Source organism: Eubalaena glacialis, chromosome 11, assembly GCF_028564815.1.
Source record: "Eubalaena glacialis isolate mEubGla1 chromosome 11, mEubGla1.1.hap2.+ XY, whole genome shotgun sequence".
Taxonomy (NCBI): domain Eukaryota; kingdom Metazoa; phylum Chordata; class Mammalia; order Artiodactyla; family Balaenidae; genus Eubalaena; species Eubalaena glacialis.
The window spans coordinates 109,117,811-109,125,237 of record NC_083726.1 but is presented as its reverse complement, the minus strand read 5'-3'; the positions used below and the strand labels follow the sequence as shown (position 1 = coordinate 109,125,237).

General features: G+C 39.0%; 1 pseudogene; it reads left to right on the top strand.

The window, feature by feature from the left end:
• Positions 1–2,573: 2,573 nt before the first annotated feature.
• Positions 2,574–5,396, top strand: LOC133101755 (ubiquitin-conjugating enzyme E2 S-like; annotated as a pseudogene).
• The last annotated feature ends 2,031 nt before the right edge of the window (positions 5,397–7,427 follow it).

Sequence of the window (7,427 nt, the reverse complement as noted above, 5' to 3'; positions counted from 1 at the left end):
GCTGGAGTTATTGTGAATTCCAGTGTATCTGACATTTAAAAACAAAACACTAGCTGAGACATCATTTTAGAAGAGTGACAATCTTATGGCAAGGGTGTAAGCACATAGATACCAACTTGCTATAAGTCTGGAGGAGAGGCAAAAGCTGGAGAGAAGAGATCTGAAGACAGTCATTCTCACACGTCTGGAAACAATTAGATTGATCATGGATGAGATGATTCAAAGCAACATAATTTGGAGTAAAGAATGAATGATCTGGACCTAGAATCTCCCCCAGTCCTGCTTTTAAGCTTACCTGGGGCCTCAAAGTAAGAACTTATAGACAAAACTTTTAAACTTATATTCCATATACCCATGTTAACGTTAGATTTGTACAACATTTAAAAGAGACCTTTGTTTAGAAAGCAGGATGTTGGCAGAATCATACAACAGATATGCCCCAAGAAATCTTCTAGGTTATATCCCTGACTTTGGGACATGAAGTTAAGTGCAGTGTATTCCGTTCTTAGCACTGGGGTGCAACAGATTTTCATTTGGAAATCCTAAGAAAAATCCCCCAAACTAATTTTACTCAGTGTTTCACACATTAACCAAGATTAAAACTCTTTGGTGCCTATAAATTATATTTTAATTCAAGAGAATTATTTTGCTTTTCTACTCTGAAAAAAATTTTAAATTTTGCTCTGTACAGTTATAATTAAATAAGCATTTGTAGGTTTTCTCTTATCAGCCCTCCTGTGTTTGTCTTTAGAAAGAAAAATTGTATCTCTGTTGTCCAAAACTGACAGTGCTTCCACACAAAAAAGTGGTTGCATTGCTGGAGTATTAGTGTGGCAGAAGCTTTCAAATTGCATACAGTACAAATTATATTTGCATAATTCTAGCTTTGATTTAGTTGAAGATGTACTAAGTTGTGCTGTGTGCACAGGGAGCAATAAAGTGGCTATGCTACAGAGATATCACCGTCAACATGTGAACTCATGATAACTAACATTATTAATATTTTTAAAAATTAAAAAAAATTTTATACAATTTTAAAGGTTACTTTCCATTTACAGCTATTACAAAATATTGGCTATATTCCCCGTGTTATACAATACATCCTTGAGCCTATCTTATAGCCTCTATAGTTTGTACCTCTCATTCCCCCATTCCTATGTCACCCCTGCCCACTCTCCCCACTGGTAACCACTAGTTTGTTCTCTGTATCTGTGAGTCTGCTTCTTTTTTGTTATATTCACTAGTTTGTTGTATTTTTTAGATGCCACATATAAATGATATCATACAGTATTTATCTTTCTCTGACTTATTTCACGTAGTATAATGTCCTCCAAGTCCATCCATGGACTTTCTTTATCCATACATCTGTTGATGGACACTTAGGTCACTTCCATGTCTTGGCTATTGTAAATAATGCTGCTATGAACATTGGGGTGCATGTGTCTTTTCAAATTAGTGTTTTGATATTTTGTTATTTTGCTACTGTTTAAAATAATTCTTTTCTGATGTGCCACTTTCTCTCTAGCCTGAGACTTGATATCAAAATGGGACACTTACTTGAGGGTTACTGTCAGGTCAAGATTACTCTGGAATATATCTGAAGAGTTTTTCTTTACCATTTCCAAGGAAAGGGAAAATCCAGATTCCTTCTTAGGTAGTAGCACATTATACCTCAGGGTAGCCTAGAAAGAACAGCAAATTGTAAGAAAATCCATCCATTTATCCTGTAGTAATAATTGAAGCACTTACTGTTTCTCTTATTTCCATTATTAATGCACTTTGTTTTATACTTTCACTATCAGGGAATAAGGCTAAATGTAATCACTTGGTTTTCAGAAGACATAAGAATCTTTAATAATGTAATTTAGTGTACATATGGACATATAAACACTACCAAATGTAAAATAGATAGCTAGTGGGAAGCAGTCACATAGCACAGGGAGATCAGCTCGGTGCTTTGTGACCAGCTAGACGGGTGGGATAGGGAGGGTGGGAGGGAGGGAGATGCAAGAGGGAAGAGATATGGGGATATATGTATATGTATAACTGATTCACTCTGTTATAAAGCAGAAACTAACACACCATTGTAAAGCAATTATACTCCAATAAAAACGTTAAAAAAATAATGTACTTTAATAAAAATATCAGAATACTTTCTAACAGTGACATACCTCAAAAAACTTCTCAGTTATCCAGTTATCCTTAAGAGTAAGTAGGTCTTTACAAAATAACTTTAGTTTTCAGCTACCGAGTGGAAAATATCAATGAGAGAAAGAGTAAACATGGAAATATGCAAAATGGTAAAATATCACTTTGTACATAACTGAACAGATAGTCTGACTTTTTTACTGGCAAACATCCGTCTCCCTCACAGGTAGAGTTCTATTACCTGGATAAATGTACAGACTTGTCCTTCCACATCTGCTGTGTACTGTCCATGTGCTTTTGTTAGGTCTGAACACTGGACCAGTAAATGATTGTCACCGTTAACCTGGAAAATCTCACTGGATTCTTCACTGCTAAAGGTGACAGTGTTTTGGTCATCAGAGAAGGTTAAATTCATGTAGCGGGTTATGGAAAGAAGGCAGATGGGAGTGTCCTGCACAGAACAGTACAAGCATCGATCCAAGTTCTGTTATGATGCAGTATTAGTCATTATTTGGCCATGAACTTTAAATCAACCCATAGAAATATTCCTATGACAGGTCAATAGAACACCAAGAAGCAGCATTCTAAACATTAGGAAAAAATATATTTGCTTGTGCTAGTTGTTGCCATTTTCGTCAACAAATCTTAATTAGATTTTAGTTTTCTAAAGAATTTTATAATATCTGCTGTTGAAAATAGTGCCAGGGCTTCCCTGGTGGCGCAGTGGTTGAGAATCTGCCTGCCAATGCAGGGGACACGGGTTCGAGCCCTGGTCTGGGAAGATCCCACATGCCGCGGAGCAACTAGGCCCGTGAGCCACAATTACTGAGCCTGCGCGTCTGGAGCCTGTGCTCCGCAACAAGAGAGGCCGCAATAGTGAGAGGCCCGCGCACCGCGATGAAGAGTGGCCCCCGCTTGCCGCAACTGGAGAAAGCCCTCGCACAGAAATGAAGACCCAACACAGCCATAAATAAATAAATAAATAAAAATTAAACTTTAAAAAAAAAAGAAAATAGTGCCAAATCTGTTCTAAAAATTGACGTGTTATATAATACAGCTGCCACAGATAATGCTTATGCCCAACTATCTTCAAAGATGGGAAGTCAGAATCCAGACAGGATCTCGGGAGATTCACTAACATATGGTTTTACTCAGAAACTAAGGCTGAAAAATAAGGAATGCAAGGAGGGAAGTGAAGATTTTCCTCGTGGGAATAAAACTGCATTTCTTTGCATTAAAATTTTGATGTATTTGTGGGGAGGAAGGTAATCTCCACGTCTTACCCTTCTGCCATCTTGGAGCTATCCTAATTGGGTTTTCTAAACCCAAGTGGGTGAGCTTCCTTGGCTACACTTTTGATGTTAAGTTCCATTAATGTGTGTTGTAATACATGATGTTTAAAAAGTAAATTTCCATGAGAATTGTAAAAAAAAGCTTTTTTTCTTTTATGATACAGATTTCAAAGTGAATATTTGTGTACTTGTTATTTAATCTATGTTTCATGGATCAACACTGGAGACCACTAGCTAGAGCCACTTGAAGCTAGAAAAATTCTAGTATTGTTTAGTTTGTACTAATTGATACCTATCTGGGTGGTGTAAAGCCTTTCTACTCAAATTGTGGTCCCTAGACCAGCAGTATTGGCTGCATGTTAGAAATTCTCAGACCCCATCCCAGATCCACTGAATCAGAATCTGCATTTTGCCAAGAATCTCAGGTGATCTGTGTGCACTTAAAAAAAGACTAGCTTGGTAATTAGGCCATTTGAGTTCTATTCTCCTAGTTCACCACTGTTAGGAAAATGACTTCAAAATTCTAGACTTTGCTCCCTTTATAAAACAAGATGATCTCTAAATTCACTTCGAATTCTGAAATTCATTGTCAAATGTCTAATCAATTTTATGCGTATTTCAAGAAGATGAATACACTTTTTTTTTTTAACATATATCCCCCTTTTGTGGATTTCCTTCCCATTTAGGTCACCACAGAGCACTGAGTTCTCTCTGCTATACAATAGGTTCTCATTAGTTATCTATTTTATACATAGTATCAATAGTGTATATATGTCAATCCACTTTAAATGTTCCATTATTTCTGCTTTAGAGAAGAAATGGACACTTCTGTTGGAATATATTAATTCTGCAAATATGTATTGTGCTATGTCTTCTCTAAGGACAGAAACTGGTTGTTTACAAGGGTATTCCAGGGAAGAGCACAATGCCTGAAATGCAGTTAGTGTGCAATAAGTATGTGTAAATAAATGGAAAATTGTATTAATCTAGAACTATTTCTAGGGACAGCAGGCCACCTCAGCCATGGAGACCTAGCCACACTCTCCTGTACTCCGCTTTTCCCATCCTTTCTCATTATACTAAGCCTTGGAATTATAAAGAAGTATACATGTGTTTCATGACACTCTTTAAACAAAATCTTAACAACTTATATTAAAAACAGTCTCCTTCATTACAGACCTAGAACCTAGGCATGCCAGAATTTCTTCTCTTCCTCTCACAAGGCGAAGAAGAATCCTGCAGAGTTACGGTATGATTTACATACTTCAAGATCTTTTCACTTGCTATTTCCTCTGCATGGAAAGCTCTTCTCCGTAAATCTTTAAGGCTCACACCCTCATCAGCTTCAAGCCTTTCTTAAAAGTCAACTATTCAACTCCAACGTGGAGGACCTGTCCGCCACATCATCCACCTGGTATCAAGGAGGAGACGATGCTGGATGATGCTGACTGCTGCCCAATGGCATCAAAGGTCTTTCCCAACCAAGAGGACCTCACTGACCTGCAGGTCACCATTGAGAACCCAGAGGGGACTCCATATTCGGGAAGCCTATTCAGCATGAAAGTCCTGCTGGGAAAGGACTTTCCTGCCTCCCCACCCAAGGGCTACTTCCTGACCAAGATCTTCCATCCAATGTGGGCACCAACGGTGAGATCTGTGTCAAGGTGCTCACGATGGACTGGACAGCTGGGCCGGGCAACCAGTGTGTGTTGCAGACCATCAGGTGTCCTCTGATCGCCCTGACGCCCAGGCTGCACACCCACGTGGAGGCGGGCCGCCTGCTCAGGGAGAACCACGAGGAGTACCCAGCAGCCGGCAGGCTCACAGAGATCTGTGAGGGGCGCAGGTGGGCCCGGGGGCAGCAGGGCTGAGAGTCCCATGTCCAGGAAGCACGCAGGAGAGCACGATAAGAAGCTGGAGGCCAAGAAAAGGATGGACAAGAAGTAGGCACTGTGATACCTGTAGCGGCCTCTTCTCCCCTCCCACCCCTGACCTGACCTGACCCCGACCCCCAACTCTGTCAGTTATTTAAATTATGACTGAGGTGGGGGAGGGTGTGGGGATACTGGGACCTGGATTTGTTTTTCTAAATAAAATTGGAAGAGCAAACAAACAAACAAACAGCAAAAAAGGTAAGGTCTTTCCGTACCTTACTATTTTAAATTGAATTATTCTGGAGTATGCCCTATTCATGTTCCTTGTTTTCTTTTCTCAAGGCATTAATTTATCCTCTTAAGATAAACTTTATATAGTAGTATACATATATCTCTCTCTCTCTATATATAGTATATGTATATAATATGTATTTATAATAATATATTAATATATTAAATTTATTAAATATATATTAAATATAAAATTATATATTTATATATACATACTTTGTTTGTTGATTGATTTCCCCACTAAAATGAAGGCAAAGATTTTGTATTCCCCACACCTAAAAGAATGCCTGGTACTGAATCAGTGCTCAATTAATATTTATTAAGTGAATAAATGTAGGGGCTCATCTTGTACTTTCCCTGCCTCAGGACTAGAATTAGCCATTTCTCCAAGGATTCTTTGTTTCTTTAAGAAGAAGACAGTATTTAGAAGTCAAGATCTGGAATGTTAGCAAAGGTACATAGACAACTGATGGATAGATAGATAGATAGACATATACATCTATATTGGTGAGTCCACACTGTTATCGCTAATTCCAATCTAATACATTAGAGTTATTCTGGCCTTCTACTTTTCAATATTTTAAGTACATTTTCCAGTTGAGAGAAACATGGCTGTTATTATCTGCAATACATTTATTTATTTGCTCAATTCATTTAATTTGCTCAATATAATGAATCTCCAAACCAGTACTAGACATCTCCTCCACCTGCCAGCCCCTCCATCCACCTCGAATGTGCTTCTGCCTGACTCCCCTTTCCTTCCTCAGCACCCTGCCATCTTCTAAGGAGCCTCCATGTGTGGCTCTTCCTCCACAGACTGTCCCTGACACCGCCATATCAGGAAGGAAAGATGGAAAGGAAAAATGAGAAGGAAAGATAGGAAGGGAAAATGGGAAACAAAGGGACAATGGGAAGGGTGTGCATTTTATTATTCATTATTTCATCCAGGAGTTTGATGGATCACTTTTGTAAATGTTGTTCCTTTTCTCTTTTTTTCTTTGTAAAAATATTCACATGGGTCTTCTAAGCTTCTTATTTGGGGCACAGTGTTAGTTATACATAAAGAAACATCAAGTGCTGAACACTCACAGGAAGAAAATAAGGAAGAGTGGTTGCCGGTACTGTAGAAGCCAATCAAGGTTTGTAGAAGAAGAAAATGGAACCAAAGCCTGATCTATGAGGCCCTATAAGATGGGACTCACCCTAGTTATGTAACCTTAACTTCTTTCTCTCTTACTGTGAAAGGTCTGAGATAGCCCCCACTTGCAACGTGCAAGCTAACAGGTTAGCCTACCACAATTTCATGGATCCTGGCAAAAAAGCACAAGACTCTTGGTTGGGAAGTAAGGACCTTATTATTCCCAGAACAGCAAACAGTGTGAGTTTCATGCCTTGGACTCCTCCCACCAATGCCCTAGTCCCACTGGAGTTGGGTCAGCCAGTCATGTGATTGCTGCGCATACAGTGAGTTGGAGTCACAGCTGAGGAATCAGAAGCTTAGGAAACACCTTAAAAAAAAAGATTGGGCTGCAAACAAACCTGCCTGATCTTTGCCCTAGAAGGACAGATTGTCTCTTACACTGGACAACAAACAAATCTGCTCCCTGCTCCTAAACAAAACAGAAGTTCCCTCTACTTCCAGGTCTGTTTGCTATAAAGGTACCCTTGAAAAGACAGCCCAGAACAAAAGCTGATGGCTCATCTGACTATTAAACATGCAAAAATGCCAAGGACTTATGAACAACTGTCTCTCAACAATATCCATACCTTATTTCTACACCATCTTGGTTTCTGATGAACTTTCTCACAAATATGTTTTTTA